At 41.9% G+C, this 14,959-nt stretch overlaps 1 long non-coding RNA gene across 1 annotated transcript; it reads left to right on the plus strand.

Moving 5' to 3' along the window:
* The first annotated feature begins 5,524 nt into the window (after positions 1-5,524).
* LOC102476735 (uncharacterized) lies at positions 5,525-7,384 on the plus strand. Its single transcript, XR_336941.1, has 3 exons — positions 5,525-5,601; positions 6,032-6,185; positions 7,332-7,384. It is a non-coding gene; the product is annotated as an uncharacterized LOC102476735 (long non-coding RNA).
* Positions 7,385-14,959: the final 7,575 nt, after the last annotated feature.

Below are 14,959 nucleotides of genomic sequence, written 5' to 3' on the forward strand. Positions count from 1 at the left end.
CTTCAAGCAAGGATTAATACTGTCACTCCCTAGTAGAGAACAAGAAGACTCAGCTGGTGGTGGTTGCACATGACATGGATTCCATAGAGCTGGTTGTCTTCCTGCCTGCTGTGTGGTGTAAGATGGGAGTTCCCTACTGCATTATTAAGGGGATGGCCAGGCTGGATGCCTGGTCTGCAAAGAGACCAGCACCCCTGTTACATCACAGGTTAACGTGGAGGACAAAGAAGCTCTGATTAAGCTGGTGAAAGCTGAGGGCTAGTTAGGATAGCAAATATGATGAGATTTACTATTGTTAGGTAGGCAATGTCCAGGTCCAAAATCTGTCACTGAACCACTAAGCTGGAAAAGGCAAAGCCTAGGGAATTTGCCACTAAGTTAAGTTAAATATACACTGCTATGTTTTCTGTACATAAAATAATAAAAAGTTCTATTTCTTCCTTTTTGTTTGTTTGTTTGTTTGGAGAGGATTTTACTGCAGGGTGCGTGCACTCACCAGAAAGACAGAGAGAGACAGAGAGCAAGAAATCCCCCCCCAGGGTGGTGGCCACTCTGCAATTGCTTGTCCTCCATTCTCCTCTCGGGATCTTGGGCATGCACGCACATGCGCCCAGCATGAGCTTAAGCCACCAGGTCCGGGACTCGAACCGTGGTCAACTACATAGGAGTCCAGTGACATAGCCATTATGCCAACTGCTGGTTCCCAAAGTTCTATTTCTTTAAAAATAAATAAATAAATAAATAAGGAAAGAAAGAAAAAAATCTTGCCAAGTTGGCTCTTAAAAATAAGTCATTAACCTTGTCTTTTTACATGTAAGAGATACCTCTAATCATTTTCCCCCATCCTAATAACACTCTAATTTATTTCTTTTGGGGTATTTACCACCCATAATTGCATATAATCAGGGTAATTCCAGGTGCCCACCTCCCAGTACAAAAGCTGAAGGCACCAGGGTTTTCCTCTTAACACTCAAACAGCCAGGGAGTGTGGTCTGTGCTCACTAGTTGAACCTTCTGGAACTTTGAGTTATAGAGAAAGAAGAAAGAGTAGATGGTTGATCACTCAGCACTAACAGTCTCTTACTGCCATGAGGCCACTGCTGTGCTTCCCATAGCCCAGTGCTTCCAAGTCCTGTTTTGTGCCTGCCTTATCTCAAACCTGGTCCTCTAGCCTGCCTTATACTTGACAGCCTCTCCTAGTTTCTCCCTGTGGGAGCTGGCCCTGATAGTCTCCCTTAAATTTCCATTTGTTTAAGTACACAGAGTCTTTACAAACCAAGGACCTTCTCCCATTTGTTGCAGCTGGACCTCTCATGACAGCTAGTAAGGACTACCCAAGCAATCTTCAGTCCAGGTCATATCTTCTTACCAAAGACAATCAATCTTTTTTTTTTTCTCCCACTGCTAGATTCACATTCCTCTTGCCTTTTGTCTTTTCCTTCAAGTGTTCAGCAGCTCAGTTCCTCATTTGAAAATTCGCAGCCATGAAACCAAAGAAGTTATCTGACACAGGAATTTTTAGCCATGTGTAGGCACTAGTTAATGATGAGCCACCCATACACCCTCCTAAGCCTTTGAAAACTATTAAACGTAATGTTGCAGGGTTGGTCACATATAGATTATTGAGCTGGAAAATGATGTTAGACCTCAAGTATCTTTGCTTCAGTATTATGGGTAATTAAGCTGAAAGTGCCACCAGGGCTTCAGGCATCAATTAAGTTGAGCATATAGAATGGAGTGCCCATCTCTATGACTTGTGCAGAAAGGTATTGGGAATGACAGTCCAGATGGAGTGGCCACTGGAGCTTCATGCTCAGTCTCCATGCTCACAATGAATGAGCCAACAGCTGAAAGTCACTAAGAATAATAAGCAGCTACATACTTGTATTTTTCAAGTATCCCAAGAAAGCAGAGACCACATCTACATTGTTCATTGCCAATCCCCAAAGCCTAACACGTTGGAGCAAGTACTCTGTATATATATTTTTTTAAATCAATGAATGTCAGGCATAGGGCTATGCACTTTATCCACTCCATTTCATTTAATCCTATCTCTACTATGGCAGGCATTATTCTCCTTCTGTAGATGTGACATGCATGTGCATGTGTGCCCAAAATCCCGAAAGAATGGGGGAAAAGGGATTGCAACATGGCCATCTCCCCTGGGGGGAGGGTGATTTCTTGCTTTCTGTCTCTCTCTCTGGCAAGCACAAGCACCCTATAGTAAAATCTCTCAAAAAAAAAAAAAAGAAAGAAAGAAAGAAAGAAAGAAAGGCAAAATTTCAGACCTCCTAAATCCAAGTCTGTATTTTAACAAGATCTCTAGGTAATTCAAAAGTGTTCCAAAGTTAAAAAAGCATGCCTCTAAATACCCTACTGAATCCTTGAAGGATATATAAACTGGATACCTCTACAGTACAATCTCCCTTCCCTCACCACTCAAGCTCCAGCCACTCGGAACATTCCTCTATTCCTTATACAGGTCACTCTCCCAGTTCTGGAGCTTCGCATGTGCTGTTTCTACCCCTGTACCCTGCCCCTTTTCCTTGGTAACATCTTCATGCCTTAGGCCGCAGCTTACACAGTGCTCTTCTTTGTTCATCACCTCCGCCTCCATTCCTAGCTCTGTTACTGGGGTCTTCGACAAAGTCATGACACATTTTTGCATGGAAACGTACCTCATGACCCCCAATGACCAAACAGCTGCCCCTTGATGAGGCTCACTTCCAGTGCCACCCGTTTGCAGTTGTGTGTTAAACTGAATCTCCCCCTAGCAAAACCAGTAAGCAAAGGGATTGCGTCTGCCTTATTTCCATTAGGTGTCTGTGCCTAGAGCAGTGTTTTGGCACTAAGGACGTCATAAAATCACTCACTCTATCAAAAACTGATGATCAGATTTCTTGCCATACTAGCATCTAGCCCACATTGCTATCTTTAATACCCCGATTTAGGGGAGGGGGAAAGATGCATGAAGCCTATTTAAACAGCATTTCTCTTCCCTATTGACTTTGGTGAGGAATCGATAGTAAGGTGACTGATATCTGATGCCAACACACACACTCATGCAGGCTCCCCTACAAAAAAAAAAAAAAGACACTAATTATTCACTCTGATAAAGACAGAAGGAATTTATACACTCAAATCAAAAAGGCTAGGTAAAAGGAGCATTAGAAAAGAAAACTAAGTCACCGAACACGTGCTGAGTCATGAAGCTATTGTGGGAAGACCTATGTAGCTTCAGTAAGGATGAGAAGGTAAGAACATTTTTAACAGACAGAGTACAAAAAAAGAAGTGTTATGGGGTTTATCTAATGCCATCTGTCTCCAATTTTTTAAAGAGCTCAGTTGGACTCTGGAGAATATGTGAAAAATTAGAGTTCTTTTCAAACTTGTGTAAAACCCAGCTAGCGAGAAGTTATGTTAAAATGGCAGAGTATGGAAGATTCTTCTCACTCATGGTGACAACCTACACCATCTCTCTTTCCCAGTTCCAATAAGGAATTTACTGTCTTTATACCATTTTGCACAACTCTATGCATGCATTAACAGAAAGTTACTGACACATTCATATAAAGGAAGATAAAATTAAATTGGATTGCCATTCCCCTGGGAAGTATCACCAAGGTAGCGTGAGAGAAGTTAAATGACTTCAAAATGTCCAAAGATTATACTTTCAGCAACTTCCAACAAACCAGTCCATATCTCAGAACCAAGTCGAATATCCCATGCCCTGCTCTGGGAGGAATGGTGTATGCATGACCAGCATGCTGTACGTCCCCTTTCCTGCATCAATGGCCAGTCCCCCCTGATCTTATTATTACTCTCACAGGGATTTGGCCTCCCATAAAAGCTCATCCATAGTGTGTTCCAAGCAGCCACAATGAACAGATCAGAACTGGCATTCAAAATAAACTTTCGTTGCCTTTGCTGATTTAGCGTCAGGCCGATTTTCTTCCTTCCTCTCAGGTAGCACACTTGGCTCCAACACCATGATCTATCCACCAAAGAGTCTGATTTGAATCAAAGTCCCTTTTCCATGCAATATTTCGAACACAGAGGTCTTTCCTGTCAAGTCCAATGTTAATCTACTTAATTCCTTTCTTTTTATAGTGCTTTTAACTTTCAAAAGCATTCTAAATTACATTACTATTTCATTCTTAGGAAAATCCCTGGGAGTTAGGTTAAGCAAGTAGTATTATCTCCAAGAGAACTAAGGTCCAGAGAGTTAAATTCAGAAAACCATCCAGTGAGTTAGATGAAAAACTGGGTTGAACATCCTGGGAACCTAGATGCCACTCCAAACTCTTCACATGATGTCACACTGTCTTATACTCATTGAAATTCCCTGCACATATGCAGACAGAGACACACACAAGTAAACAGAGAAACCTGCACATAAAAAGTAAGAAACACACAGAAAGGGTTATGCCCATACCCAAGATACACAAAGACAGATATACACGGGGTCTTTAAAATGTTCCTGGAAAATGCATATTATGAGAAAGCTATGCCTGCATTTCAAGTTTTTTGTCCCTAAATAAATTTGTACTTTAATCCCATTTTTTTCAAACATACTTTTGTACATATGTACACACACCTAGAGTGACATACAGTCAAAAAGACACACACAAAATGAGAGACACAAAGAGATGCACACAGACACATACACACAGACTACACAAAGAGATACACTCAGGAATATATACACGCAGTGATCCACCTACTTAGACATATAAACACAGACACATAGAAATACATGTATACAGAGATACAACAGAGACGCACCCAGAAAGACACAGACACACACACACAGGAAGAGTATACACACATATCTTCTAACAACTTTCATTTCATCAGCTCAGTGTGGGAGCTCTCATTTTTCTCTGTGGACTCCATCAATGTGGGTCGTGGAGAACATCCTAGCCCCCGACTTTGTTCCATAAAGAACAGGCTCCCCTCTGTGAGCTCAGTGATAAGAGCATGTACCATGGGTGCTTATGGCTCTTAGCAGAACTGGCATGTGGCGATCTGCGCCGCACTCACCCACTTACTAATCAATCATTCATAACCTAGTTTGTGTTGAGATATTCTCAGAGGCTGCTACGCTTATTATGAGGAATCAGAAATGCATTGTAGCTGTCACATTGGGTTCTGATGACCCCATTTGGGGCCCGAATCCCTATTAGAACTGTCACATTTGCTTTAAGAACACGCTATTTGCTCCATCATCTGATTTCCCAAGAACAGAAGCATTTGCTCTCGGTACTAAAAATGGTAATGGATCTCTGTAAAGATGCAAGGAGCAAGAAGGAACAAATGTAGGAGTGAAATAGCACAAGACAAAGAAAAAATTCAAATTGGGGGTCTTTATTAGGGTCTCAAACTAGGGACTTGATGAAAGCCATCTTCCTCTTCTTTCTTCAATTCTCCCTAATGAGCCCAGACTCTTTATAGCAGGTTTATGCAGACACTGCCAGTCACCCCCCCAAATTCATTCTCTCTCAAGGCTCTTCCAAGGCATGCAGAGGCCCAACGGTAAAGAACATTTGCCCACCTCATGAGACTATTGTTCAAGGAAAGTCAACTTATATTCAGTACAAGGTGGGTGGATCTTGATCATACTAAGCTGAATAAGGTTAATTACATTCTTTTTGTTAATGAGCAACTTAGGAATGGGCATATCATCCAATTCTGGCCAATAGGATTTGAGGAAATCTAGGAAATGTATTCTTTTCCCACCCTTGCATATTGATACGTCTGGTTGTAAGACATGGGGCTGCTCATGTGGAGTGGCAACTATTGGGTTGCCTGGAAAGTTATGACATATTTTGCATAGGAAAACACGTCATGACTTTTTCTATGACCTAATATTTTAAATAACTGCAAATTATTTCACACTCCTCCCACAGTGGATGAGATCTGTGTTGCTTCCCCTTGAATCTAGAAGTGTTTTGACTACTTCAGTTCATAGAACTGACAGAGATGGTACTAGGTCATAAAAGGCCATACATCTCTCTGGTTCTCTTGGTAGGGTCACTTCTGGCATGCTCATCTTGCGGAAAGCCATCCACCATGGAAGATAGCTCACTAGCCCACTATCTCTGTGGTGGAGAAGCCAAGTGCAGCTCTTCTGGTTGACAGTCTCAACTAAATCCAGCCCTTTATCATCTCAAGGTTCCAGACAGGTAAGTGAAGAAGCCATCTTGGTAGCAGAGCTTCCAGCCCCAGCTATCCCCACTTCCAGCTATTTGAGTCACTTTTTTAATCATTCAAGTTACCCCTATCCCCACCACTCACAGCACCCCCCAGATGAGAGTCAGAATCATGAGACTGAAACAAATCAACCCTGCTGTGCCCTGATGAAAGTCCTAACCTGTCGAATCCATGTGCATAACAAATGAATTTATGTATCACTATATTTTAGAGTGATTTGTTTAGGCAGCAAAAGTAACTGTTAAAAAATAGCAGAGTAAGAAGATGCAAAAATCTGCTTCTTGAGTGGCTAAGTTAACCTACCCTGGAGCTGCCCTGTCTCTTGTTCTGAGTATGTAAATTCATTAGTTTCTCTTATGTTTAAACCCTCCTGAAAGGGTGTTTCATTTGTAAGGACAGCCAGAACAAAGCACCACAGACTAGAGGGTCTTAAACAATGGAAATTTATTTTCACACCCACCTGGAGGCTAAAAATCCAAAATCAAGGCATGGGCAGGTATGCTTTCTCCTGAGGCCTCTCTCGGTGGCTTAGATGGCTATCACTCCCCTGTGTGAAAGAACCTTCCCCGCTGTCATTTCCCTGTGCACATGCTTCTCTGGTGTCTCTCTGTGTGTCCAAAGTTCCTCTCCTTTTAAGAACATTAGTCTTATTGGATTGGAACCCACACTCATTTTAACTTACTTGCCTCTTCAAAGCTCTTCCCTCTAAACACAGTTACATTCTGAGGTACTGGGGGGGTAAGCGCTTTAACATACAAATTTGGGAAGACACAATTCAGCCCATACAAGAGGATGCATTGTCACCAAAATCAAACTAAAGAGAGAAAACTAAATCAAACTAGCTTAAGCAAACACTAAATCCTGAAATAGCTCAAAAATTAAGAAAGATTGACATGATAGACACGTCTAAAATGTACTCTAGTCATCATATCTGCTGTACTATAAAGCAGGGCTTTGCACGTAGCAGGTACTCAAAACTAAACTGTCCACACAATGTACTGACTCTCCAATATCAGCAATATATGGTGACTTTTTTCTGATGGCTACCAAAGTAACACAAGTCCTGGTTCATAATTGTCAAGACCAGAATCTAAATTTGGGCTTCTCTTCCCAATTAGCTCTGCCTTTCCCATTGCATAGCTTCAATGCTTTCACGCCGATAGATCTCCAGCACTCCAGTCACATTTTCTGAGGCCGCAAGAGCAGCAGGACAGCACAGTCAAGCAACCTTCAGAGCCAGACTTGGGAGGATGCATTTAAATCACACACATATTAACACAGACTGGAGTTGCAATTATAATCATCAAAGCAAACCTTAGTGTGTTACATATAATTAAAATGAATGTATGATCAGCTGAAAAACTTCTCTTTCTGTGTGGTTATAAAAGTGTGGTGGTACACCCTGCTGAGACATGACTACTTGGAGGCTGGGGCCACATCAGAGGCCCAGGCTTGGTTCCTGGCCAACCTAAACAGGCCAGGCATATGCCTGTAGTTCTAAATAGCTGAGGACTAGGGAGGATGGGACATGGTAAGATTCTGTCAGAAATTAACCTCTCTCAAGACCAGCAGTTGGTGTAATGGTTATGTCACTGGATTCCCATGTAGTCAACCACAGTTCGAGTCCTGGACTCACACTGGGCATGTGTGCGTGCATGCCCAAGATCCCGAGAGGAGAATGGAGGAGAAGGGATTGCAGCATGGGCATCCTCCCTGGGGGGTAATTTCTTGCTTTCTGTCTCTCTGTCTCTCTCTGTCTTTCTGGCAAGTGCACATGCCCTATAGCAAAAATCTCTAAAAAAAAAAAAAAAAAATCCTGGCCAACCTAAACAGGCCAGGCATATGCCTGTAGTTCTAAATAGCTGAGGACTAGGGAGGATGGGACATGGTAAGATTCTGTCAGAAATTAACCTCTCTCAAGACCAGCAGTTGGTGTAATGGTTATGTCACTGGATTCCCATGTAGTCAACCACAGTTCGAGTCCTGGACTCACACTGGGCATGTGTGCGTGCATGCCCAAGATCCCGAGAGGAGAATGGAGGAGAAGGGATTGCAGCATGGGCATCCTCCCTGGGGGGTAATTTCTTGCTTTCTGTCTCTCTGTCTCTCTCTGTCTTTCTGGCAAGTGCACATGCCCTTAACAAAAAATCCTAAAAAAAAAAAAAAAAAAAATTTAACCCCTCTCTTTCTCTCCTGCTATCATTAATTAATTTTTTTAATGAAACATAAGCAGCCTGTTGTGTAAGGTGGGAACTTGAACTTAAAATAACTTTACCATTCCTATACCTTAGTAATAAAGATTAAACTCGCTCTTCTGTTGCTTTTGGCCCCAAAGGTCTTCGCCCTTCCACTGCTCAGGATATAAGCCACTTAAACGGTCTAAGATTATAGCCTGCACAGAACTCACATTGTCAAACTCCCTTAAATCCCAAGTAGGGTTAAAAAAAAAGCTTGCTTTTTCTCTAGGAAGTTCCCGGTGCTTCCAACAATTTAGAAGATGACTGCAAAAAAAAAAAAAAAAAAAAAAAAAGAAAGAAAGAAAAGAAAAGAAAAAATTAAAACAGGGGACCAGCAGGTGGTACGGTCGTTAAGGCACTGGACATTCCCACATGACTGACCATGGTTCAAGTCCTGGACCTGGTGGCTTGCTTTCTCACTTTCTCTCTCTCTTTCTCTGTCTCTCTGTCTGGTCAAATTTTAAAAAATGAATGAATAAGTAAAATTAAAAATAAGTAATTATTTTAAAAAATGAAAACAATCCTCTCCAAAGCTTTGTCTCATCCATACCTGTTCTGCTTACTGCCTACCACTTGTTCTCAGCAGCATTTCACTCATCCCCACTACTAGGCTGAAACTGAAGACATTCTCACACCATTTGCTCAGTCTGCTTCATGAGAATTAGGAAATATTATCCAGACTCTGCCTAAAGTGTCAGTTTAGACAGAGTGAGAGCAGCCAGCGAGCCTCATTTTCTTAATTTCCTATTTGATTGAACATTATTAAAAGAACTGTAAAAGTTATGAAACTCCATGCTCATATTAGGTTTAGGATGGGATGGCTGAGGATACATATAAAAAGTATTATTCCGCTTCTCCTTTACTTAGTAATAACATTTAACACTCAGACATTGCTTTTCATCTCCATCACTCTTTACAAACATTAACTGTACAATTTCATTGCATTAACTGCAAAGACAGAGTTAGAGATGGCCCTATAATTTTGTAGTCACTTTGGTGACATTCATTGTCTCGCAAATGATATACTACACCCCAGAGTCTATGTTTTAATCTGATTTAAGGTAGGAAGGTAAGAAACAGTGGAGGGAGGAAAAGAGGTCAGATGCTAAAATAACAGTGATAGATCCCAGAAGCCTACTAAGATTCCAGGGATAGAGCCTCTGGATTAGAAAGTGGAACTGAAATTGTTACTGAGTCAAATGCCATTACTGAGTTTTGAAAAGTGGTGTTATGCTCAGCAATAATGTTATAGTTCATATTTAATTTAAAAAAAAATACAAGAAAAGGCTCCAAATCAAAATTTCCTTTAAATTAAAAAAGAAATCAAGCGAGCATATCCATTTAATATAAACAGGCATAGAACCTTTGCTGTAATTGCTGATAACATTTTTATAGCTTGCCTCACCCTTGAATCAATTTTTAGACAAAGACCCTCCAAATAATAAAAATAACTACACTTGGTTGAATATCTACCTGTGCTGGGCACCACATTAAGGACTCAACTCAATTTCCCCATCTGTAAAATGGAGATGTTTATCTAAAGCAAGGATCAGCAAACCACAGCCCATAAGCTAAGTAAACATTATTTTTGTAAATGAAATTTCACTGGAACACAGACCTGCCCATTTATTTACAAATTACCCATGACTGCATCTGCACTACCTGGGCAAAGTTAAGCAGTTGAGACAAAAGCTACATGACCCGCAAAGCTTAAAGTATTTGCCATCCAGTCTTTTCTGGAGATGTGGGGTTTATTGCCAAAGGTCACATGCACTCTCTAAAAAGGAAGAGAGAGAAAACACCCCCTAGTGGGGTGAGGTCACACCACAACCCTTTTTCCTCCATCTCTCTATCCCGTTAAGATTTAGGGCATGCACACACATTGCTCCAACATGCTTTTCAAGTTAACGGGTCTGGGACCCAAACTGCTATCAGCCATGTGTGAGCCAGCTTTCTATGCACGGTGCTTAACCACTGCACTACAGAGCCAACCCTTCACTATCTGTTCCTTTACAGTAAGAGTAACAAACCTCTGATCTAGAGATGATTTTAAAGGACCCAGTGTTGAGGACCCTCACCACTTTCCCACTAGGTCATTAGCTGCATCAAACAGCAAAAACAGTGTGGGCCTGGACTTGCCTATGGTTGTATGTTGGCTTAGACATCAGGGTCAGTTCTGTTAAAATACAAAAGTGTAGAGAAACCAAAATTTAACAGAGTTTATTCAAACAAAGGGTGGGCCATTCAGATTGGGCAGTCTCCCAGAAAATGGCTGCTGGGGGACTCCGGCTAGCCACGTGGCTACAGAGTATGTAAATTGGCAGAAAGGGAAAGTGATGGGTGCAGGAGAGGGAAAGTGATGTAAAAAACGAAAGCGAGTGAGGTAGAGAAATCATTGGACTGGTTACAGCTGGACGGTAGGCTGCACGAACAGCCTAAAATGTGGGCTTTCTGTGACTGAAGTGTGGCTAGTGTGATTGGCTGTAACTCAGTAGCCAGCTCAAGAAAACAGTATAACATGTACGATTTCGGCTTATTCATAGGAATCCAAGTGTGGGAGTAAAGCGGTCATTTCAGGCCAAAATAATTGAACGGTTCTTTAGAAAAATATCCCTTGTCTTTTTAATTCTGTAATAATCTACTTGGGCTATTATTAAGAGCTAACTTCTGGTAATGTAAGGTCCCACACAGTGAAACTCTTCCTGAGCATGGCTCCAGGCCTGACAAGGAACCAAGGCAGAACTTCAGCGTACTTGGTCTTGGCAAGAGCCCCCACTCCAGGCGCTGCTACCGCAAGGTCACGCGGACCCAGGACATAGCAGATAAAGGCCCAGAGCGAGTACAGTACTGGGAGGTCTAACTCCCTAGAGATGGATCAAAAGAAAACCCACCAAATGTTTCCTGTATGCTTATCCCACTGTGCCTAACTCCCTTGCATATCAATAGCTCAATTACCCTATAAAAGGAGGCCCTCCTTCCTGGCAGGTGGGCGAGGCACCTCTGGCTTTAGACCTCACTGGCTGATCTTTCTCTCAACAAACTTTCCTTTTCTCTAGAGATGATGCTTCTGAGTCTTCGTCTGGACAGTGACAGGTAATCTAATTTTAAACTGTATGCATTGTGTGTCCCCACTCGAAATATACCGCATGTCTGCACCCTATGGCAGAAACAGAAAGACTGGAAGATATAAAAATACGGAGATCAACTGTGGATACTAGAGACAGGGTGGGAGGAGGGTGGGAAATGGGGGAGGGAGTCAAGGGGAAAAAGAAAGAAGCAAGACATTTAAGGGACACAAAAATAGAAAATGTATCTGTTGATGATAATGTGTATGGTAATATCTTTGCCTGAACCAATATACAGTGTATTCAGGAGGGGAAAGCTCATTTGGTATGCTACAATGATACACAGTGATTGAAAGTTAAATAAATAAATAAATATAAAACATAAAACTAAAAAATAAACTGTAGGCTGTTGATAATAGCCACATCAGCCTTGAAAAAAGTACAATTAAGGGATTCTAAATTACACCAATTAAAAACAAAGACACCGAGAATATTAGATGCTATAATGACTGCGGTTCAAGTCCCGGACCTAGTGGCTTAAAATTCTTGCTGGGCACACGTGTGCCCAAGATTCCAAGAGGAAAATAATGGAGAAGGGATTGTGGTGTCACTATCCCCCCTCCCCCCCCCCCCCGGGGCGGTGTTTTGGGGATGATTTCTTGCTTTCTGTCTCTCTGTCTCTCCAGGAAGCATATGTGCCCTCTAGCAAAAACCTCTCAAACACACACACACACACACACACACACAAAATGACATCTAATTCTGTCACTTCTTCCCTCTCTCAAATCCAACACATCATCAACTCTTCTGCCATCACCACTGTCCGTTGCAGCTTCACTGTCCCCCACCCCGTACTTTATTAACTGAGCATCATTCAGCCCAAGCCTGGGCACAAAGTAGAGGTCTGAGTCTAACACCTGAAAACCAAGCTCATCTTACAAAGGAACCAGAATGGGAAATAAGAGAATGTTTCACAAATTTTTTTCGCTGATTTCCACAACCAGAAATAATGAAGGGCTACTCCAGTTTTCATATCCTCTCATGTTCATAGTCAACTGTCAGGTTGAGATGACAGTTGGATAGAATGGGTGATTGGGATAAGAATTTATAAGGCCTTAAACATCTTTTATAGTCGTTGTTTTAGAAGGGCCAGGAATACAACAAATTCGCCTATAATTTGGTTTCCTACCCTATTTCAGGGTCTACATAAAAAGATCACTCTAGGGGGACAGCAGGTGGTGTGGTGGTTAAGGCACTGGACACTCTCACATGGTCCACCAGGGTTCAAATCCTGAATCTGGTGACTTGCTTTCTCACTTCCTCTCTCTCTCACCCTCACCCTCTGTCTCTCTCTGGTCAAACTAAAAAAATAAATGAATGAATAAATAAAATTAAATAAATAATTTTTAAAAAGATCACTCTAAAATAGCTGAAGTCACAGTGTAGAGGGGGCATGAGCACACCACGCTACAGAACGCTTCCTCATTAGGAAAAACAGGGCACAGTTTCAAAGAAATATTTTTGTCCTCAGTAAAGATCAGATACTAAAAAAAAAAAAAAAAAATTTTAAATAAACATTTTTTAGAGAATTTTTGCTATAGGTGTGTGTACTCACTGGAGAGACAGAGAGACAGAGAGACAGAAAGCAAGAAATCACCCCCACACACACACACAGGGAGGATAGCCATGCTGCAATTCCTTCTCCTCCATTCCCCTCTCAGGATTTTGGGTATGCATGCACATGAGCTTTAAGACACCGAGTCTAGAACTCAGACCAGAGTTGACTACATGGCAGTCCAGCAACATAACCATTATGCCATCTGGAGTCCCAGATACCAAATATGAAGACTGTTCATAAAAACTTTTCCTATTTAGTCTAAAATGTGAATCATTCCTTTAACCAGTTGAATCACTAACTTTCCCACTCAATTTATTAACAGCCTTCATTGGGTTCACTCTCAAACACTTTAATATTGATTCAGGAATCATCTAATTGCAACTTAAGTAGTGGGTCTTTGGAAAACTCATGATACATTTTTGCATAGAAAAACATGGAAAAAATACATCATGACTTTTCCAATGACCCAATATTATAAGACTAGCGGGTAAAAGTATCATTATCTCTTTTGAGTATCAACTTTTGATATTGTTATCAAAATATTCATTAAAGGGAACCAGCAGTTAGCGTAATGGCTATGTCGCTGGACTCCCACATAGTCAACCACGGTTCGCATCTCGGACCCGGTGGCTTAAATCTCACGCCGGGCGCGTGTGCGTGCGTGCCCAAGATCCCGAGAGGAGAATGGAGGAGAAGGGATTGCAGCGTGACCATCCCCCCCTGGGGGGTGATTTCTCGCTTTCTGTCTCTATGTCTCTGTCTGTCTGGCGAGCACACGCGCCCTATAGCGAAAACCTCTCCAAAAAAATATATATATATTCATTAAAGGGCTAACAATTGCTGTGGAGGTTAAGGCAGTTGGATCCCATATGACAGACCGTGTGGTTCAAGTCCCAGAACTGGTGGCTTGAAAATCACGTTGGGCACCTGTGTATGTGGGCCCAAAAGCCCAAGAGCAGAATGGAAGAGAAGGGATTGCAGAATAGCCATCCCTCCACCCCCAGGGTGATTTCTCACTTTCTCTCTCTCGCTCTCGCTCTCACTCTCTCACACACATACACATGTGCCCTATAGCAAACTAAAATATATATATCTATTAGATAGAGAGATATTAGTTAAATACCACCTCTCTTCACCCCACCCCAGTCCCAGAAGAAGATTAGCCATTAAAGAGGAGGACTGCAGGGACCAGCAGTTAGCATAATGGCTATGTCTCTGGACTCCCACGTAGTCGACCGCAGTGTGCACCCCGGACCCAGTGGCTTAAACTCACGCTGGACGCATGTGCGTGCGTGCCCAAGATCCTGAGAGGAGAATGGAGGAGAAGGGATTGCGCTGTGGCCATCCCCCCTGGGGGGTGATTTCTCGCTTTCTGTCTCTATGTCTCTGTCTGTCTGGCGAGCGCACGCACCCTATAGCAAAGAAAAACCTCTCAAAAAAAAAAAAAAAGAGAGGACTGTAAAGATCCAAGTTTAGCCCATTTTGAAATCCTGACATGGAATTAAAGTTATTTTATTCTGTAGTGTTTCTTCTCCTGAGTCTCCAGATGTAGGCAACTGAACAGGGACAGCTTCTTTAATAAGGCAGTAGAGCTTTTGTCATAAGACTTGTGGTTTTCTATTTTAAAATATTACTGGTGATGCTTCCATGCCTCTTGTCTTAAAGTGTCTCTCATCTTTCCCTGGGGATATATGTAGAATCCATATAATTGTGTGTGTGTCTGATCTTCTAATAGGTAAACTTTTTTTATAAGGGTTAGGCTCTAAGTTAGAACCCTTGTATCACGATCAACCTAAGGATCAAGAGCTCACCAAAAAAAAGAAAAA

This window comes from Tupaia chinensis, unplaced genomic scaffold (genome assembly GCF_000334495.1).
Source record: "Tupaia chinensis unplaced genomic scaffold, TupChi_1.0 Scaffold143796_1, whole genome shotgun sequence".
Lineage (NCBI taxonomy): Eukaryota > Metazoa > Chordata > Mammalia > Scandentia > Tupaiidae > Tupaia > Tupaia belangeri.